Source organism: Sus scrofa, chromosome 6 (genome assembly GCF_054392235.1).
Source record: "Sus scrofa isolate SSC_HxYL_T2T_F1_AM1 chromosome 6, Sscrofa_HxYL_maternal_Yorkshire_Landrace_v2.0, whole genome shotgun sequence".
In the NCBI taxonomy this organism is placed as follows: Eukaryota; Metazoa; Chordata; class Mammalia; order Artiodactyla; family Suidae; genus Sus; species Sus scrofa.
This window is the reverse complement of record NC_139388.1, coordinates 17,242,211-17,263,808: the sequence shown is the minus strand read 5'-3', so window position 1 is coordinate 17,263,808 and position 21,598 is coordinate 17,242,211. Positions and strand designations below refer to the sequence as shown.

The window sequence follows — 21,598 nt, the reverse complement described above, 5'->3', positions numbered from 1 at the left end:
ATAGGCCGGCAGGCTGACAGCTACAGCTCCGATTGGACCCCTAGCCTGGGAACTTCCATATGCCATGGGAGCAGCCCTAGAAAAGGCAAAAAGATAGATAAATACATACATACATAGATACATACATACAACATATTCATGGTTATTTGAATCTACAGAATTGGATCTGTCATCTTATCCAGAATTAGCCTACAAGACAGACAGGGTTGAAAGCAGTACTCGCTTTGACACTAATTTATTTATAATTTTCTTTTGTTTCTTCTCATCTTGGGAGCCATTAGGAGCTGATTTTCAATCAGCGAAGAGCCTCAAACTCATAGGTCACTTCCTTTAGTATTTGTGGGACATGGAAACGAATTCTAAGAAAATCTTCTCATCAATGGAAGACAGGCATTTTATTTTGTATATTGCAGCTGGGATCCTCTGCAGAGAAGAACTGTTTTACTGACTTGCAGGGCTTTCCTTTAAGTGACTCTAGGAGTCCAAGTTTGTGCTTATTAGACAGAGGCCAGGGTGGCCTTTATGTGAAGGAAAGAGCCCGACTTTCATCTTAAGCCTTTATAGCGAAGGGTATAGGTTGATCTGTATTCTTGCTTGTCATTTTCATGCCTGCTATGGTGTTGGGAGCTCTCCAGGAACACTTCATGATGCAGCTAAAACACAAATGTCTTGAGAAGCCCTAATCTAAAGTGAATCTTCTATAAATAATAAACAGCAAATAGGCTCCATTTAGTTATATTAACCTCCAAATAGGTCAGGCACATTGTTTAAAAATGCAAACATCACAATAAAAGAGATTCCCTAGATGCAGAATTTGATGTGTATGTGCAGATTTTCTGGACATGGTACAGGAAAAAATAGCCCACACCTATGCTTCGCTACTTAAAATATTTATATATTATCTCTGAAAAGTGCTACTTTTGAAATGCTATTTATTATAAGCTGATAGAACTCAAGGGCTCTCTGTCCTCGTAGATGTCCTTCTTATCTTTCCTGATTGCTGCATAGTTACTGCTAACTTTACTTTCTGAGACCTGTGGAGTCCTCTAGCGAATTGTAGCTCTTGCCAAATTTTTCATGATTTCTTGCTGAACGACTTGGCATTCATCTGCGATACCCTTTAGTTTTTTCAATGGGTCTAATTTCACATGTTAAGAATCTTATTGTTTGCCAGCCAAAATAAGACGGCATAGTTCAAAACTATTTATACGATTCAAAACATTTTTTCATTCGGAGCTCATTCTGCTTGCCTTTCTGCCTCGATCGTATGTTAAGTTCATTTCTTTCATGCCAGGAATAATTAGACAATTAACTGCTGACGCTCTGGAAACGAAATGGCATATTTTCATTGAAATTCTCACTACAAAAATACCTAGTCTAATTCTCATTCCTCCTTAAAATCAAATGGGTAAAGTGTTCCATTGCAAACTCTAACATATAGATCCCAGTGTATTTGCACTTGGACAAAGATATGGCACTATAATTGAAATGAGGAATGGCAGTAATTACTTTTTCCCTGGGAAGAGTAATTCTTGCAATTAAAAATACACGGAGATTGGGTGAAACATTTCTGTACTTCCCAATTTGCTTACAGTTCAGCCATTACCCATGTCAATCTATAATTCTGCTGTAACTATTTCAAGAGTAAATAAAGCTGCATGATGCCCCACAATATATAGAGGGAAAAGCGAATTTCATTACTGTGTTGAAATCTTCTGATCCTTTGAAACTATTTACTTCTTTAAAATATTCCTTTTATTTCTTCCCTTCTCCTCTCAACACCCTAGAATTGCCATAATTAAGAGCTGAAATAGAAGGTGAGTTTACTTGGGGTCTAGCCATACATCTGGCTGGATTCATTTGTATTAAAAAAAAAATGTATTGCAACTTCCAGCCTAACCCACCAGGTTCCCTCTGTAGTTTCCCATTTGAAGATTACACTGATCTCTAGTAATCTCTTAAAAAATAAAACTCTTCAAATTTTAGGAGAGTTACTACCTCTTCTCCCCAACCCAATGTCTCTCGTACACACTGTCATTTCCACCATATTCTATTCATTAGAAGTGATTCAATAAGTCCAGCCAACAGTTGAAAGAAGATAATTGAGTTTCACTTCTTGAAGGGAGGAATGTTAAATAACTTGTGGACATATTTTTAAACCTCTAGAATACTGGAGAAGGATTTCAGGCAAAGGCCTGACATGGATCTTCAGTAGAAAAGGGTTGGTCTAAAAATAGGGTGTAGAGTATGCTGATATAAGGAAAAGCTGGGTTATTTGGCTAGAAGCTCCTTTGACCCAAACCAGAATCCCTGTTAAGGCAAGGACCACATGACCATTGATTACTCAGCCCTTCAGATCCCTTGCATGTAAGAGATACTCCTTACATATTTTTAGAATGACTGAATCAGTGATTCACTAACTCTGCAAATGAAAAGATAATGAAGAATGAGTGACTCAGTTACATAACTTGAGAGATGATATGTCAGAGGGGTAAAGAATATCCTCTCTGGAATCATAATGCCTGGGTTCAAATCCAGGCTCCACCACATATGAGATGTGTTTTCTTAGGAAGTCATTTAATCTTGCCAAGCCTCAGTGTGAAAATGGGAATATTAATAGAACCTATCCTATGGAATTTTTGTAAGGATCACATGATAATGACTATTAGGTATAATATTTGGCACATAATAAACATTTAATAACAATAGCTATAATAATAGCTAACATTTATTAATACCCAAGTTTTTCAGCTATTAAATGGTAGAGTGAGGATCTGAATTCATGTCTATCTTATTTGAAAGCTCACAGTCCTGTCTTTTGTACCTTCAGGATTGGAGGTAATATAACTCTTCAATGGGTAGTAATATTTAAACTCACTGGGCCTCTTTAGAAAATATTTTGATAGAAGTTCTGCAATACTTGACTTTTAACAAAGCCTTGGGATTTTTTATCTACTGGTGGAGAAGATGATGGAGCTTCTCAAGGTTTACTGGTTTAACAGATTTTTCTAGGCTATTTCCTAGAAAATGGCAGGTAATACCACCAGGACCATTTTTAGAGAACTCTTACATTGATTGACTAAGCTATATAGCAAGAACAGTAGCAGCAGCAAGAACCCACTCCAATTTGTGTTTGATAACTAAGAGACCCTACATAACCTATGTTAATGAACATGTGAGAAATATTTAACTACTTATGGACAACAGTTTCTTCTGTGCTTTTCTTTCTACAATGTTCAGTCTGATATATGGCAGAAAAAGAGGTGTATATGTCAGTATTGATGAGTAATAAATCACCCCCTACCACAGAGATTTAAATCCACAATCATTTAATTTTCTCACCAGTCTTTAAGTCAATGGTCTATTTTGAGTTCTTCTAGGCAGTGCTGTTGGTTTCACCTAGGGATGGATGGCTGGAGTGAAAACAAATGGTCTAAGCCCTATTCCTATGTCTGGTGCTGTTAGTAGCTTTCAGCTGGACCATGTGTCTCTAGAATCTGGATGGGACTTATTTACACTGTGGCAGCCAAAAGAAGAAATTTTCCCATGAACAAGTTCTTTTAAAGACCCAGCTTGTATCACATTTGCAAATATCCCATTGGCCAAGAAAGTCACAAGACCAAGTCCAGATTGAAGGGCTGGAGAAATAAAAACTGCTTCTGGATGGGAGAAATAAAAAGTTCCACAGAAGAAAACAGGTGTGGGTTGTAATGGGGTGGGAAGAATCATTTTGGCCATTGTTGCAAACAATTACCACAGTTACTGCAAGTTCATGTTTGCAAAGGGTGAAGCAAGTCCTTAAAATTTATTTGAGGGGCAGCTCAGCATCGTATTGGGAACAGAATTGATGTGAAATGTGCTTTTTACATAGGTGTTTCAAGCAGGTTATTAGGTGACCACATAGTGTTAGTTGGTAATCGCTGAAGTCTTAATCCATATACCCTGCATGTGGATGCTAAGATGCAAACACATCTGAGTTTGCAAATCTAGTTTGGGACTATTGGGTAGATGCAAAAGCCTTGTTTGTGCTTCTTAAATACTGTATGTCTCCAGATCTGGGTCACCTTTGCTAATGAAACCTCGGAGTCATGTTTTCCACAGTTTCTAACAGAAATTTTAAAACCCCAGGAAGTTCTCTGAAATTTCATTTATTTCATCTAACTCATAGCATTGAACTCCTGATACAACCTTCTCAGGAAGATGCCATGCCTAGGCAGTCTCTCTGATTCCCCATCCTTTTAGCCCCATGTCCAAATAAGGCATGTGCTTAGATGCTGAGCAAGTAGGGGAGCAGGGAGAAGAAGATGGGAACCAGGCCTAATTTCTGCTATAGTCAAGGAAGCATCTGCAAGGCACCTAGTCTGTTCCCACTTGTTAGGTCAGAAAATGTACTTGCTGTGTGCTCCCTCACTATTCCTTATTTTCACCTTGTAGCTTGGACATGCTGCAAAATCAGTGACCCCAGAAAATCAAACGGTGGGAACATGTAGGTGCTGCTCTAGGAGGTCCTGAGTGAATTTAGAAATTTGAGGCCTTCCTAAAATTATCCTATCCCTAAGGCATGTGAAGTCATGGTGATGTGTGTAATACTGACATGGAACCTTAAAGTTTTCAAGTAAAAAGATCTTATTTTGAGATTTTTGAATTGGAAGAAATGCAACCTTGTTAAGATAACCTCTCCTAAATTTGCACTTCTAGGTTTAGTTGATTATGTCTTAGAAAAACCAACAATCATTTGGCACATATTTCTTGGATCATCTTATTTTCAAAGTTTTTTTAAATTGAAGTGTGGTTGATTTAAATGTTGTGATAATTTCTGCTGTACAGCAAAGTGATTCAATGATATATATCTCACACACACATACACACACACATTCTTTTCCATTATGGTTTATCACAGGATATTGAATATGGTTCCCTGTGTTATACATTAAGACCTTGTTTATCCATTCTATATATAATATAATAGTTTAACTCTGCTAATCCCAGACTCCCACCCATCCCTCCCCCACCACCTACCTTGGCAAGCATAAGTCCATAAGTCTGTGTCTATGGGTCTGTTTCTGTTTCATAGATCAGTTCTTCTATACCATATTCTGGATTCCACATATAAGTCATATCATATGGTATCTGTCTTTCCGTTTCTGACTTACTTCACCTAATATGATAATCTCAAAGTCCATTCATGTTGCTGCAAATATCATTATTCCATTCTTTTTATGGATAAGTAGTATTCCATTGCACATATGTACCACTTTTTCTTTATCCATTCATCTCTGGATCATTTTAAGTGGATTGATTTGTGTTAACCTGCATTTGGGTTTTTAATTCAAAAAAAAATTCATTGCTTAAAGACAAAATTATCAATATTGTGGAAATTTGAGCGACTTACAGAAGAGTGATCTTTTTGTTTGTTTGTTTTTCTTTTCTTGTTGCACCTGAGGCAGGCAGAAGTTAGTTCCTCAGCCAGAATTTCAAAACTGCGCCACACCTGGTGCAGTGACAATGCCAGATCCGTAAACCCACTGAGCCACAAGAGAAAGCCCAGAAGAATTGTTTTGAATATTAACAGTTACTGAGTCTTTAGAGGATGCTAATGATGGCATTTACCTTTCTACTGTACATGAACAGAAATTACATTATGGAGCTTCTTTGCAGCTTTGCTTAGCTTTCACTTCTCAGGATTTAACAACACAATTTGTCTAGCCATAAAAGATCTAGAAGTTTGGAAATTCATTAAAATAAAAAAAAATTAAAGGGAAAGGTAGAGTATGTCTCTTTTAACATCCCATTTTTTCCCATTAAATACAGATGTTAAAAATTAAGCTCCCTCTCCCTGGAGGTTACACAAAGACTCTTTTCTCATAAGGGTAACAACCAGAGGGTAGTGTGGGCCTCAACCAAGATACCCCAAATAAATTGTCTACATTATGTTCCTTTCCTTTGTGGACTTTGGGACTCTCCTAAAGAAAGGGCTTTGAATCCAGAAATATATGCTACAAATTTAATGGTTGCTCTAGTGGGTATCCCACAAGTGCAGGAGCATCCACTTTTATGCTTAGTACAGTAAGTTAGTACATCAGACGTGCCCTGCTGAAAGACAGCCCTCATCCTAAACAGAGGGAAGACTGCCTGGATGTTCGCTGCGTGAATGACAGGGCAAGGTCTTTGTACATCAATCACACTGGGGAGCTCTGAAGACCAATCACTTACCTTCATGAGTCATTAGTTTCCTTAACACCTGGAAAGCATGCTAAAATTCCTCAAGAGTTGGTTGGTTTTGTCCATTGCTGTAGGTCAGAGTTTTCCACAATGAGTTATGCACAGCACTTCACCTGTGATACACCCAGAAAAGGGATTCATAGCTAGAATGCTTTGAATACATCATTGTCCTCTTGAAGAGTCACATAAGCATATTAAAGGTTCAGAGAAGTTTGACATAAAGACACCTGCTTAATCTTGTTTAAGCTATCTTTTCCTATGCATACATGAACATGAATTTCTCCCCCCTGACACATAATAACATCTCCTACCTCCAAGAATATTGCACGAGATAGTCTAAGTTTGACCCTCACATTAAGCCAGACTTTTAGAGATTGACATATGTTGGCTCCTTATAAAAGGGCATTTGCTGAGCCCTGATTTGCTGTTGAGCCATTGGCCTACTTAGGGGTTGTTTCAGAGAAGAGATACAGGGAACTTGGCATTTTGTTCATTGTGGGCACCTTGTTAAATATATAATCTGTATCATTAAATAATGCACCCATTAAAAAGTCCCCCCAAATTTCTACTTTATCTATGTGTTAATTTCCTATGGTTCCTGTAATAAATATCATGAAATAGGTACATGAAAGTGATATACATAGGTTATCTTACATTTCTGGAAGTTCGAATTCTGAGATGGGTCTCACTGGGCTAAAACCAAGGTGTTGGCAGACTTCTGTTCGTTCTGGAGGCTCCAAGGGAGAATTCATTTTCTTAGCTGTTCCAGCTTCCAGAGACTGCCCACACTCCTTGACTACTGGCCCCCATCAGTCTTCAAAAACAGCAACAGGCAGTCCAGTCTTTGACATGGTTCCAACTCTGGTTCTTGATTTCTGTCTTCCTATCTGCCTTTCAAGGACCCTTGTGATTACATGGGGGCATATCCAGAAAATCCAGGATAATTTCCTTATTTTAAGGTCAGCTGATTTGCAACCTGAAGTCCATTTCAGCCTTAAATCCCCCTTGCCTTGTAACCTAATATATTCATAGAGTCTGGGAAGAAAGATATAGACATCTTTGAAGAGCCATTACTCTGCCTATACAACATAGCATGCATATCACTCTTTTTGCTTTAGTTTCTAGGATGATGAGTGCTAGTTAGGAACTCAATGGGCCTTCATCTTATTTTCCCATCCATTTTTATTCTTTTGTTCTATTCTATTCCCAAATTTGTATCCTCACACATGCCTGCTGATATGAAAGCCTTGTCGAAATGTAGTAGAAATAATCACTACCAATGATGCACCTCAAGAATAGAGGTGGGCAAAAAGTATAGCCCATGGGCCAAATCCAGTCTGCCTCCTGTTTTTGTAAATAAATTCTGTTGGAACACAGCTGTTGTCTTCCTGATATAAAAACAGGGTTGAGAAGCTCTGGCACAGATCATATTGTTCACAAAGGAGAAAATATTGACTATCTGGCCCTTTCCAGAAAAAGTGTGCCAGCCCCTGTTCTAAACCCTCTAAGATGTTCATAATATATTCTTCTACCACTGAGTTCCATCTCCAACTTAGAATTCATCTCTAATTACCTTTGAAGAATAAATTTGCTGTCACTTAAAATTTTCCCAGATGGAGACCTGTAAGAAAATCACAAATTCATTTTTTTCCCTAAATAAGTGCTTAAACTTCTAATAAATAAATTTAGTATTTAATGTGAAATGAATTTCTATTACCATTTTCTGCCTCACTTGGGGGGAGGGAAGAGCAATGAATAATACTTCACAGGCCTTCTTTTCAATTGGAAACAGTAGTTCCATTTTGAGATGTGATGAAGCACTCCAAGTTCATTCTGGCCATGACCTCCATAGCTTGCAGATTTTTATCCACTTCCCACTCAGAATACCTCCTTTTTATCCAAGCACACATATTGCAGCTCTTCATTCTTCTTGATCATTTTGATTGCTATTTTCTAGATCTTTTTCTTAAAGCAAAGTGCTTTTTTTTTTTCATTTTTACAGACTTCTGGATTTCTTGAAACCTTCTGTGAACAAAAGAAGATTAAATCAAAGAAGAACTCTTCCCTTGGTATGTACACACATCCCACTTGGGATATCCTAGTTACTCCTGGAGTCTGCTTCAGAGTGCTTTGTTTTATTCAAAGTAGTTAAATGTTGATTTCAGCAGGAGGGTGTCCTTCTGTCTTATTTCTTAGACATGATGGTTTGGAATATGCGTGACATAAAAATGAGTAACTTAAATTTTTAATGGCTTTACCTCCCAAACTCTGATATGTTTTTGTTTTTTCCTGATTCTCCTGCATGAATTTGACTTTTGTCACTAGTGCTTTTATGCCCTCTGCACACTACAATGTACTCACCAACTACTGAACTTTCGGTCCTGAGGAAATCAGTCAGTTGCTGAAGATCTTGGTATGTAGGTAGGGACAGTCGGCAGTTTCTATGGAAGGTCTTGTTAAGTCATGAGCTTTGGTAATTTCAGTGGTTAGTTGTGGCTGGTCTTTGTGAGTGTCATATGGATGACTCATAGATACATGCCTGTTGAGAACAAGCATAACTGTGGACCCCCATTGCGCTAGACGTGCACAAAGCCCAATGATAGGAGGGTCCACGGAGCAGTAAAATAGAGTGTTGTTGGGAATTCTATTGACTATTTCCTGGAATTCATTTCCATGGCTGTAACTATTCTTGAGGATATGGAGGATGCCCTCACCAGACAAATACTGGTTCTGATTTTCCTAAACTGGGAAGAAAAGGGAAGAGAGAGAGTATTACAATGCCAAGGTGTGGTGAAAACGGAAAACAAGTTGACATTTGCTGTTCCTTTGCCTCTTTCCTATCCCACAATGTTTCTGACCCTGGGGGCGTTTGATTGTCCAGCAAAACATCTCTCTCTCTGACCTGAAATATACAAGACAAGGTTTTGTATTGCTTTGGAAATACACCTCTCCATGCTGGGATTTGAAATCAGAAACACTGTTAAGAAAGAGCAAGATGCAAGGGGATTGCATCAGATATTCACTTGATGAAGTGTTGCATAAACCAGACAGTTGGTATCAAATGCCTTGATAAACTATTTTAAATGGTTCCCATTTAAAAAATATACCCCTCTGAAGGGATTTGCTTATGACTTTCACCATTTTGCTTTCATTTATTTCAAGTAGTTTTAAAAATTAAGTATATCTATAAGCATAAGCCAAGCTCAGCATTTAGGTTTTAAAAAAATCGAAGTGCTTGTCCATGAATATTTGATCCCTAGGTAGTCACCTGATGTCCTTGTTGTGGCTATCAGAACAATATTGGCTTAGCTGGAATATGGACAGGTGTGTCCATCAGAACCCAAAACACTTGAATTTTCCAACAGTGAGTATGTTGGATGTTTCTCTTTGTGTGTGCTAATGGTATGAACTGATTTTGCAGAATCACTGCAGCAAGTTGTAAATGATGTATGAAATGAAAAATTCCTGTCCAGTGCACAGAGTGAATATATACAGTTCCATGCAATCACTGCAGTGCTGGGCTATTTGTTTTAATATTTCCTTCAGACACAGAGTTATTTATTTATTTATTTTTTTTGGTGAGTCATATCCAGATGCTTACCATGGGCACAAAGCACCAGTTTCCTTCATAGACATTTCGAAGGAATTTCAGTCATGTGTAAGTATACCTAAATTAATAAAATAATGGATTTGACCTCAAAATATTATTTGATGAAAATCATAGCAATATACTTGTTTTGAAAAAGTGGGGAAATATCAAAGAGTCCAAATAGTAAAATTAGAACTAGTTTAATCTCACTATGGAAAAATATCCTTTGTTTACTTTTAGTATATACCTTTTAAGGCTTTTATCCAAGATTAAATTATGTTCTTAAAAAAAATTATGTTGTCTTACTTGTAAATTTTTATTCCCAGTTACTGATAAGGCTTGAATATCTTTTTCCATGCTCTTCTACAATGTGACTTTTTATTACTGCCTACTATTCCATTACATGAGTGTAGCAGAAAGAAGTTTTATCCATTCCTTTGAACAGTGAATATTTAGGTTGTTTCTAAACTTGCAATTTCCTATATAGGTACTGCAATGTTTATGTGGTTTCATTAACTTTGGTCTATATTTGGTAATGCCTTCCCTCTGTTCCTCTCTTTCAAAACGTTCTGGGCCCTTGTAGTTGTTGTTCATGTTGGAGTTTGATGATGATTGGGTCATATTTATAAATTATTGGAATAGAATTGATATCTCTATAATATTGAGTCATTCTACTGAAGAAGATACTATGTGCCTAGAGTTATTGGTAGATTTCCTAACATGGATTCATCCTTGAATACCAGAAATAAGCATCCTTAAGTCAGAATGAAATTTTATTTAGTTTCTGCATATAATGCCTAAGTTTTATCTGTAAAGTTCTCTTTTTGTGCCATTTTTATTAATTTCTTGAATAAGGGTAAATACAGCCTCAAAGTATAAATTAACAAGATTCTTCCATCCCCATACAACGCCCTCCTCTCCCCCCATACAATGCTCTGGAGGAGTTAACAGCGTGAAGTTACTTCCCTCTTCTTTACATCTGACGGAATTGCTGTCTGCATCTGGCTTACTTGGGGGAGAAGTTCCTTGATACCTCTAATTTTCTCTCAAGATTATTTTGTGATTAGGTGGATTTCTTTCTTTTATTGAATCAACTTTGGCAATTTACATTTTCCTATCAAAATATCATTTAGGAGTTCCCGTCGTGGCTCAGTGGTTAACGAATCTGACTAGGAACCATGAGGTTGCGGGTTTGATCCCTGGCCTCGCTCAGTAGGTTGAGGAACCAGCGTTGCCATGGCTGTGGTGTGGGTCGCAGACACGGCTCAGATCTGGCGTTGCTGTGGCTCTGGTGTAAGCTGGTGGCTACAGCTCTGATTGGACCCCTATCTTGGGAACCTCCACATGCCGTGGGTGCGGCCCTAGAAAAGACAGAAAGACAAAAAAATATGTATCTATCATTCATCTGGAGGTTGAGTTTGTTATTATAGATGCATATGAAATGTTATGTTACATTTTTAAAAAATGATCCTATAAATATTATTAAATCTTTTTTCATTCTTCTAAAAATCTTTTATTATAGTTGATTTACAGTGTTGTGTCCCTTTCTGCCATACAGCACAGTGACCCAGTCATTCATATATATATATATACATATATACACACACACACACATTCTTTATACCATAATATCTTCCATCATGTTCCATCACAAGTGATTGGATATAGTTCCCTGTGCTATACGGCCAGACTCATTGATTATCCATCCCAAATGCAATAGTTTGCATCTACTAACTCCAAACTCCCAGTCCATACCCTCCCTTTCCTTCCCCCTTGGCAATCACAAGTCTGTTCTCTATGTCCATGAGTTTATTTCTGTTCTTTGATAGGTTCATTTGTGCCATATTTTAGATTCCACGTATAAGTGATATCACATGGTATTTGTCTTTCTGTTTCTGACTTAATATGAGAATCTCTAGTTGCATCCATGTTGCTGCAAATGGCATTATTTTGTTCTTTTTTATGGCTGAGTAGTATTCCATTGTGTATATATACCACATCTTCTTAATCCATTCATCTGTCGATGGATATTTAGGTAGTTTCCATGTCTTGGCTGTTGTGAATAGTGCTGCAGTGAACATAGGGGTGCATGTATCTTTTTGAATGAAAGTTTTGTCTGGATATATGCTCAGGAATGGGACTGCTGGATTATAAGGTGGTTCTATATTTGGTTTTCTGAAGTACCTCTATCTGTTTTCCACAGTGGTTGTACCAATGTACATTTCCACCAACAGTGGAAGAGGGTTCCCTTTTCTCCATACCCTCTCCAGTATTTGTTATTTGTAGACTTATTAATGATAGCCATTCTTATCTGTGTGATGTGGTATCCATTGTAGTTTTGATTTGCATTTCTCTAATAATTAGTGATGTTGAGCATTTTTTTGTGTGTGAGGATTATTTTTTTATTTTTTTTTATTTTTAATATTTTTTTAAATTTTCCCACTGTACAGCAGGGGGGTCAGGTTATCCTTACATGTGTACATTACAATTACATTTTTTCCCCCCACCCTTTCTTCTGTTGCAACATGAGTATCTAGACTTAGTTCTCAATGCTATTCAGCAGGATCTCCTTGTAAATCTATTCTAAGTTGTGTCTGAGCATTGAGCATTTTTTAATGTGCCTGTTGGCCATCTCTATGTCTTCTTTGGAGAAATGTCTATTTAGGTCTCTATCCACTTTTCAACTGGGTCGTTTGTTGTTGTTGTTTCCCATTATAATTATTGTTCATTTATTTGTTCTTTTTTAAATTTTTTTGTTATTTCCCCAATACAATTTTTTTTTCTACTGTACATCTTTTGCTATTGAGCTATATGAGTTGTTTTTATATTTTGGAGATTAAGCCTTTATCAGTTGCATCATTTGTGTATATTATCTCCCATTCTGTTGGTTGTCTTTTTTTTTTTTTTAATGGTTTCCTTTGCTGTGCAAAAGCTTGTTAAGTTTAATAAGATCCCATTGGTTTATTTTTGCTTTTATTTCTATTGCCTTGGGAGACTGACCTAAGAAAATATTTGTACAGTCGACGTCAGAGAATGTTTTGCCTACGTTCTAGGAGTTTTATGGTGTTTGTCCTATGCGTAAGTCTTGAAGCCATTTTGAGTTTATTTTTGCGCATGGTGTGAGGGGGTATTTTTTTCATTCTTAATATGAGATATCATTTTCTTTGTCTTTGTTGTTTACCATGTGTCTTAAAACTAACTTTTCAAAAAATTATTTAAGTAGTTGATTTACAGGGTTGTGTTCATTTCTGCTGTACAGCAAAGTGGCTTGTGTGTGTGTGTGTTTCATATTCTTTTCCATTATGGTTTGTCAAAGGATATTGAATATATTTCCCTGTGCTACACCCTAAGACCTTGTTTATCCATCTTATATATAATAATTTGCCTTTGCTCATCTCAATCTCCCAATCCTTCCCTTTCTTACTTTCCTTTCCCCCTGGGCAAACACAAGGCTGTTGTCTATATCTGTAAGTATATTTTTGTTTCATGGATATATTGATTAGTGTTGTACTTTAGATACCACATATAAGTGATATCACATAGTATTTGTCTTTTTTATCTTGCTTAGTATGATAACCTCTAGATCCATTCATGTTGCTGCAAATGACATTATTTCATTCTTTTTGATGGAAGAGTTATATTCAATTATATGTATATCTATGCACCATATCTTCATATCCTTTCATCTGTTCTTGGACATTTACAATGTTTCCATGCCCTGGCTATCATAAATAGTGCTATTATGAACATAGGGGTACATGTATTTTTTCAAATTACAGTTTTGTCTGGATATGTGCCAAGAGTGGGATTGTTGGATATGGCAACTGTATTTTTAGTTTTTTAAGGAACCTCCATACAGTATGGTGATAATCAGTTTCTTGATTAGCTTTGCCACAGGTAGTTGTGAAGAACTAGCTATTGCAATTTCTTACTATTCCCATAGTTTTTCTATTTTCTTACTAGCTTCTTAAGTTGCATGGTTGGTTCATATTTCCTATTCAGAATATTTTAAACTATTAATTTTCCCATGGCTTTATATTATCTGTATCGTATAATTTTTTGTATGTTGTATTCATTCATTAAAAAAAAATAATTTGAAGTTCCCGTCATGGTGCAGTGGAAATGAATCTGACTAGCATCCATGAGGACACAGGTTTGATCCCTGGCCTCTCTCAGTGAGTTAACGATCCAGTGTTGCCATGAGCTGTGGTGTAGCTCACAGACACGGCATTGCTATGGCTGTGGTGTAGGCCAGCGGTTACCCCTTGGATTTGACCCCTAGCCCGGAAACTTCTATATGCCATGGGTGCAGCCCTAAGAAGAAAATTAATTAATTAATCAATGTATTTAAACTTAATAATGGAGTTCCCATCGTGGCGCAGTGGTTAACGAATCCGACTAGGAACCATGAGGTTGCGGGTTCGGTCCCTGCCCTTGCTCAGTGGGTTAACGATCCGGTGTTGCCGTGAGCTGTGGTGTAGGTTGCAGACGTGGCTCGGATCCTGCGTTGCTGTGGCTCTGACGTAGGCCGGTGGCTACAGCTCCGATTAGACCCCTAGCCTGGGAACCTCCATATGCCGCGGGAGCAGCCCAAAAAAAAAGCCAAAAAAATAAAAAATAAAAAATAAATAAACTTAATAATTTACTAAAGACTAATTTCATTTGTTTTTTAATAACCCAAAGTCATATTATGATATCCTCTATGATCCAAGATTCCTTCAAAAGAATAATTTTCAATTTTAAAGTGGTTGAATTTTAAGACTTCTTCTGTTGTTATTATTATTATTATTTGGTGTTTTGTCTTTTTAGGGCCACACCTGCAGCATATGGAGGTTCCCAGGCTAGGGGTCTAATCGGAGCTATAGCTGCCGGCCTACACCACAGCCACAGCAATGCCAGATCCGAGCCAGATCTGCGACCTACACCACAGCTCACGGCAACACCGGATCCTTAACCCACTGAGCGAGGCCAGGGATTGAACCTCATCATTCCTAGTCAGATTTGTTTCTGCTGCGCCACGATGGGAACTCTACATCTGTTACTATTGATTTCAAGTGTTATTTGTCTCTGAGATACACCTGCTGTGACTTTGACTTGAGCTTTATTGACATTATCCTTAAGGAATAGTATATATGATTATCTTTGGGAAGGAGTCCATGGGCACTGAGATGAAAGTTATTTTATCTAGAGCAGAGAATTTAATCTCACTAATTATATTTTCAAGCTCTTCTACATCATAGTTCATTTATTGTCTTCTTTGATCGTCTTTGAGCAATTGTGAGGGGTGTTGAAGTCCTTTATTAATTTTTTTCTTGTTTTCAAATTCTTTTTTAGAGAGATGTGTGCATTCTGACAGAACTATGTTATTTGACATATAAACATTGATATTTGTGTTGAATCTTACTGCCGTAATATAAAATCTCTCTGAACATTTAATGTATTTTGCCTTGAATTTTCTTCGACTAATGGTAATAATAGTAAAACTTCTAAAATCTTTCTTTGAACATTTAATGTAATTTGCCTTGAATTTTCTTTGCCTAATTGTAATGTTAAAACTTGTTTTCTTTTTATGTGTGTCTCTTTAACATATCTTTGCTCATCTTTTTAATCATTCTTTTTGTACTCATTTGTCTTAGGTGTACCTTTTGTAGTAAGTATAAAGTTAGATTTTATTTTTTGGCTCAGTTTTCTGCTTTTTGTCCTCTCACAGAGAAGTTTAAGGCATTTACAAATATTGTCATAAACAGGATATTATTTCACTGGTTTCATTATGTTTTCTTTTTAGTCCCTTGATTCTCCCCCCCATTTTTCTCTTTCTTTGAGCATGTAGACTCTACCATTCTTTGTTAGTGTTTAATAGAGAATATATTTGGTATTAAATTCTACTTTCATTGAAGTGTCTCCAAAGTATTCATTAACTTACATATCTCTGTCAAATTCAAAGGCAAACAACATTTTTACATATTCTAGTTAAACAGAAGAATTTGACACTCTTACTATCCCACACATATACCACTACCTTCTCCCAGTCCTATATTTTGGACTTCGTTTCTATAATCTGAGGTTTTAGAAAAAGTTTTACTTAAAAAAAAATCATTATCTTACAGCATATACATGCCTTATTTTTCAAGAATAATATTTTTAAATTTTATATTTAGTTTTTAAAATAGATTACTATAATTACTTTGTTGTTTCTTTATTTGTGTTCACTATTCCCAATTAGGTTATCTTCTTTTTGAGCTCCTAAGTCTTGTTAATCCATTAGTGAGTTTGAGTATGGCTTTAGATAGTTTTTCAAGAAGGATGCACGGTTGGTACGTTTTCTGAAATCATACATCTGTGAGGATACTTCCTACTCTTCATTTAGGTATACATTTCTTGAGTTGTACCATTTCCCTTTAAAATTCTGTAATTTTGTTATATTGATTTCTGCATCAAAGGAAAAGTCTGAACCAAGACCGATTGTTTTCGTCTGTGTATGAATCATTTGTGTGTGTGTGTGTGTGTGTGTGTGTTGTTTTTCTTTGCCCGGATGTTTGTGAGACTTTATTCTTGTACCTCAAAAATTTTGACAAGGTAAGTCTAAGTATGGGTTTGTCTTGATAATAATCAACCTTGTCATCTTTATCTACTGGAATTTTTTTCAGTTGGTGAGTGTTTTCATCTCTTGTAGCTTAAATTATTAGGTTTGTCACATTTATCATGATCTTCTGAAGGACCCCAGGGGTCTAGATGTTGAAACAGTAAGTTCTATGAAGGCAGGAGCCATAGCAATTTTGTTCACTGCTCTGTACATGTGTCTGTATAAATGAATGTGTAAATGAAAGATAAACACCATCTCTGACCTTCATGTGCACATTTTCCTCTCTGATTATTTTTATCTTATTTTTTCCTCTGCTTCTAAGGTTGTTTTGTGAAGAGGTTTTCCAGGAAACCATAAAACTGAAGGTTCTCCTTCAAGGTTAACCTGCTCAAGGTTACTCAGCCACTGATTTTGCTTCCCTTGTCTCTTTCCCCTGCCATCTTATGAAGATAAGGCTTTAGTGGAACTGTCTGCAGCTTGAGAATCAGCAAAGTTTCCTAAGTCTGAAACATTCCATCTTAACATACAACTAGTTCACGTTCTTCCTAATTGATGATTAGATCCACGAAGAAGAAAGAGGAGGTGAGCAAGGACTGAGTTCGGATCCAAAGGCTCCTTCAGACTGCTTCTGTGTCAGTTAGCCTTTGCTGCATAAAAAACCACCTCCAAATTGAGTGCTTAAAGCAGCAGTCATTTATTAGATTGTGATTCTCTTTGAGCTGGGCTCAGCTAGGCAGTTCTGTAAGTCTCACATGTGCACCCTCATGTGACCGTAGACATCTGGTGGGTCAACTGCAGGTGATCCTCATAGCCTCACACACATGTCTGGCATTAGAGCCACAAGTTTGCGAGTTCCCAAAGCAGGAAGCATGGGCAAACCCCAATGCATTAGCACTTTTCAAGCCTCTGATCGCATAGTTTTCTAGGGCTCCATTGGCCCAAGGAAGTCACCTGACTAGTTCCAATTCGAGGGGTAAGGAAATAAACTCTAGTTCTTAATTGGAGGAACTTTCATGTCCTATTGCAATGTCATGGATGCAGAGCATGGGGAAATTTGAGGCTATCGTTAGAATTCATTATACTTCTAACAGGGACTCTGGAAACCAAAAGTATTCATGCTGAAACATATCTATCTATTCTTATTTTGCTCTCTTGGCCAATTAAATTGGTAGTTAATCTAGTGTTAGAGTGTGTGTTTGATTTGTAGTCACTCTGAAGTGATACCCTGTGCTCCTTCTGTATTATCATTCTGGTATTTACTGTCCTTAGTGTAGATTTTCATTCTGTCAATGCATTTTTGGTTACATATAGTCTTTTCTTACCATATTCATCTTTTAAATGTCTGTTACTTTTTCATATTTTATTTTTCCTTATAGTTTTCTGTACCTTTTGTAATGAGGTCTATTTTTCAGAGGTGATGATCTTCCTCTGAGTCTGTGGGATTTTTTTTCCCTTTCTGCATTAGTCTTATCATACATGCTTTGTGTATTATTTGTCAACAGACTTGGGGCTTTGCTCTTATGTCTGTCTTCTTTAATGTTGCTCAGATTTCTTTCTCGGATCCATATGTGGAAGATGTAATAATGTGCATACATCCTAGTCCAATTCCTAGTTCTCAGGGAGTGTCATTTGGAGAGTTATTCCCTGAAAAATCTAGATTTCTGTTCAAATGAAATACATAAAAACCCCTCAAATCCCCAGCATGCATTCCTGTTCTCCTTCTTATGTCCCAAGTTTACTACTTCAGCTTTGAGGATGATATTTCCTAGGGAGATATTACACTCCTCCTCCTCCCCCACTCCCACCCCCCCTTTTTTTCTTTATGTATTTAGTGCTTCTGGATGGGTGGCAGGTGGGTTAGTGGTTAGATTTTTGTGAGAAAACATTCCAGCTCCCCATCAATCACTTAGGTCTGCAGAATGTGAGGTCCTGAGGATTCTCTCACTTGCCGGTGACTGGGGGTAGGTGGGGTCATTTGACAGTAGGAGAAATAAGAGCACTCTTCCTGTCCGCTCTGTTTATGTGCATGGTTTTGTGATTTTTTTTTTTTTCGGCAATTGCTTTCAGTAGTAATATTTTATACATACAAAATGAAGTATGTAATAGATATATGTTATAAAGCATAATAGTGAAATAAATACCAATAAATGTATGATTTAGCCTAAGAAGAGAAATAGTAACAGGGCCATGGTATCTACCTGTTGGACTTTCCTTACTCCTTATCCTATATCTTCCCACCAAGAAATCACCACTATTCTGAATACTGGGCTCAGCACTCCCTTGCCTTTCAAGAAACAGTTTTATTTAATATGTATGTTGGATTGAACCATATATTGCTTAGATTTTTTAAAATCTAAGGGTGTTATAAAAATTGTGACACATAGAATGTAGACAGAATTTGTTACAGATGCCAGTGACACATTTTCACTAAATGTTGGGTTTTCAAGGTTCATTTGTATTGCTGCATATATATGTATTTCATTCATTTCCATTGCCGTACAGTACACTTTTTGTGGGCATGTGTCATGTTTTTTTTTTTAAAATCTCAAGTTAAAAACAATATTTTGTCCATAAACATAGTATCGCTTTGAATATTTTGATATATTTGTCTCATTTTTTCATGTGTAGCAATTTCTTTTGGATATGCAAATACTTCATAAAAGTATGTAATTATAAATATATAAATGTATGAGGTATAAATAATTATAAAATATTTCTCACAATCATTTTAATGTCTGCAGAATCTTAGAATTGATCATATTTACCTTTTTCCTTTTTTATTATTTTATCTGATGTGCCTATTGACATTATAATTCTTTTCAAAAATAATAACTTTTGGCTTTGTTGATCATTTTCAATAATGTTTATTTTCTATTTTACTAATTTCTACTCTTTATTATTTGATGTTTGTGCTGAGTTTTGAAGAGTAAGGAAAATTGGCCAATTTAAGAGCATAAATTTTTTTTTTTTTTTTTTTTGCTTTTTAGGGCCATATCTGTGGCATATGGAGATTCCCAGGCTAGGTGTCAAGTCAGAGCTGCAGCTGCTGGCCTACACCACAGCCACAGCAATAGCAGATCCAAGCCACATCTGTGACCTACACCACAGCTCACAGCAATGCTAGATCCTTAACCCACTGAGCGAGGGCAGGGATTGAACCTGCTTCCTCATGGATATGAGTCGGGTTGTTACTGCTGAGCCACAATGGGAACTTCCGTAGAGCATAAAAATTTTTAAATATCTGTCTGACAAAAAATGTTCTTGATAGCACTCATGAGAATATTTTAAATACTCTTTTAATGGGTGTTTTTGTAGTAATTAGTCCTATTGGGTACCCTGAAGTTTAGGAAAGTTGAAATAGAAGTCTTGTACACTTAGAATCATTTGATTTTGTTTAACGATGGATATTAATTGCTGAGATACTGGTGAGACCTTAGGTCTCTTGTTTATCTCCTTGGTTTACCAAATTCACTCTGTTCCCATGATGTCCTTGTCCTTTCTCTTTTCCTGACTCTTGACAAAATCAGATTCTAAGATGGACATATGCCTGCCAGAGGTGCCACACTAGAAATTACATGATAAATAGTGTTTTTCTAATAGATTTTATATGACCCAAACCTGTCTTATATGCATGATTCTCTCCTTAATCTATCATTGATTTTCATTTATCTTGATTCCCCGTCTTCCCTATCATGCCCCCCCAATCTGTCCCCCATACTTAGATATTATCAATTTTCTTCACCTAGTATTTCTGTTTGGAAAAAGCAGAAGGATGACATTGTTAAATGGGCCATTTATCTGAAGAATGGCATGTCAGATGTTCTCTTTCTATATATATAATGAGAGAGATGTATATGGGTTAATGTATGTATTTATAGAGATGAATATTACAGCTATTTCATGATATTTAAGAATAAATGCCACGGTTGTATTTTTTTTTTTAAATAAGTCTAAACTTCCCTTAAAGGAAAGCTGAGAAAAGTAGTAATTTGGAACTAGTTGGCTTAACTTAAAAAGCTCCCCTGTGACATCGGAGTGTGTTTCGTGCAATTGCTTTCTTAGACTTCCTCATTAAAATATTGACTACTCTTTTTCTTCAGTAAATGCTAATCCTGGCTCCCATGTACATGTATTTACATTTCACTGCAGGCAGCCTGCCAGGTTAGAAATAAAACCAATTTGTTAATATCACTATTTCCTTTTCAGCAAAGAAAATATGCATTAAATTAAAGGCTTTCTAAAAATAATAAGAAACGGCTCATGTTGATATCAACCATTGATTTTGTCTCTCTGACTTAGCCTGTGATGGCTCATCTTTATCAGCCTGCTCTGACCATCTCTGCGCAAAACTCTGGATTCTAAAAGAGCCCAGCCCAGGCCCTGATGCTCACTTTTCCCCCTCTTCCTCACCTCTCCCACTGCTGTACCTTTGCTAGTCCTTGCCAGCACCTATATGAGAGTACAAAATACTGTATTTACAAGAATATGAGCAAATATGGCTAATCCTGGCCACTAACATGCTGCTTTGCTGGAGTATTCTCCCCAGAAATCTTGGAAATCTTTGAACTGCAAGAGGGTTCCCATTTGATTTACGATTCATAAGTGGATCAGTGTTATTAAAATCCACAGGAGTCCTTTGTTCATTGAGTCCTTCCGAGGGCCACCCATCACGTACTTTTATACACTGTGTTGCACAGGGCATCTTCCAGAACTTTTACTGTTTCTTAGATAACCCTTCTGTAGAAAGCAACAAATTATGCAACTGTACATCAAGTCATATTAGTAACCAGAGAATGTTTGTTCATGTTGGGTTATCTAAATTTGTAATGTCAAGTGAATTTTCAGGAAAGCTAACAAGATATTAACCTTATTAGCACACTCGGCCTGGCTGGATGCTACCCTTTATTTTGCTGAATATTTTCTTTATACAGTAAGTTGATTGCTAGTATTTCTATGACCCATAAAGATAAAGGAGTCATTTGCAAATGTCCTTGTGTAGCTAGGGTTGGGAGAAGTAAAATCTGGCATCTAAACTTTGGTGTCTGTCTTCTCTTACTCTCCTGGTTATTTTCCTTATTTCGTTTTATTTCTTCTGTTGTCTTCCTCTCTAGTTACATGTTGGCCTTGGCCCTAACAGGTTGAGAAGAGTAAAGTCACATTGATAAATTTCACGTTCTCTTGCTACCCTGGGGAAAATTCTACAG

At 36.8% G+C, this 21,598-nt stretch overlaps 1 protein-coding gene across 1 annotated transcript in view; it reads left to right on the top strand.

Annotated features, from left to right (window-relative positions):
• Positions 1-21,598, top strand: part of ZFHX3 (zinc finger homeobox 3) — a 996,345-nt gene that overhangs the window by 171,004 nt on the left and 803,743 nt on the right. Inside the window, exon 2 of the mRNA XM_084959702.1 lies at positions 8,225-8,291. The gene's annotated coding sequence lies outside the window, so the exon portion shown is untranslated. The remainder of the gene's footprint in view (positions 1-8,224; positions 8,292-21,598) is intronic.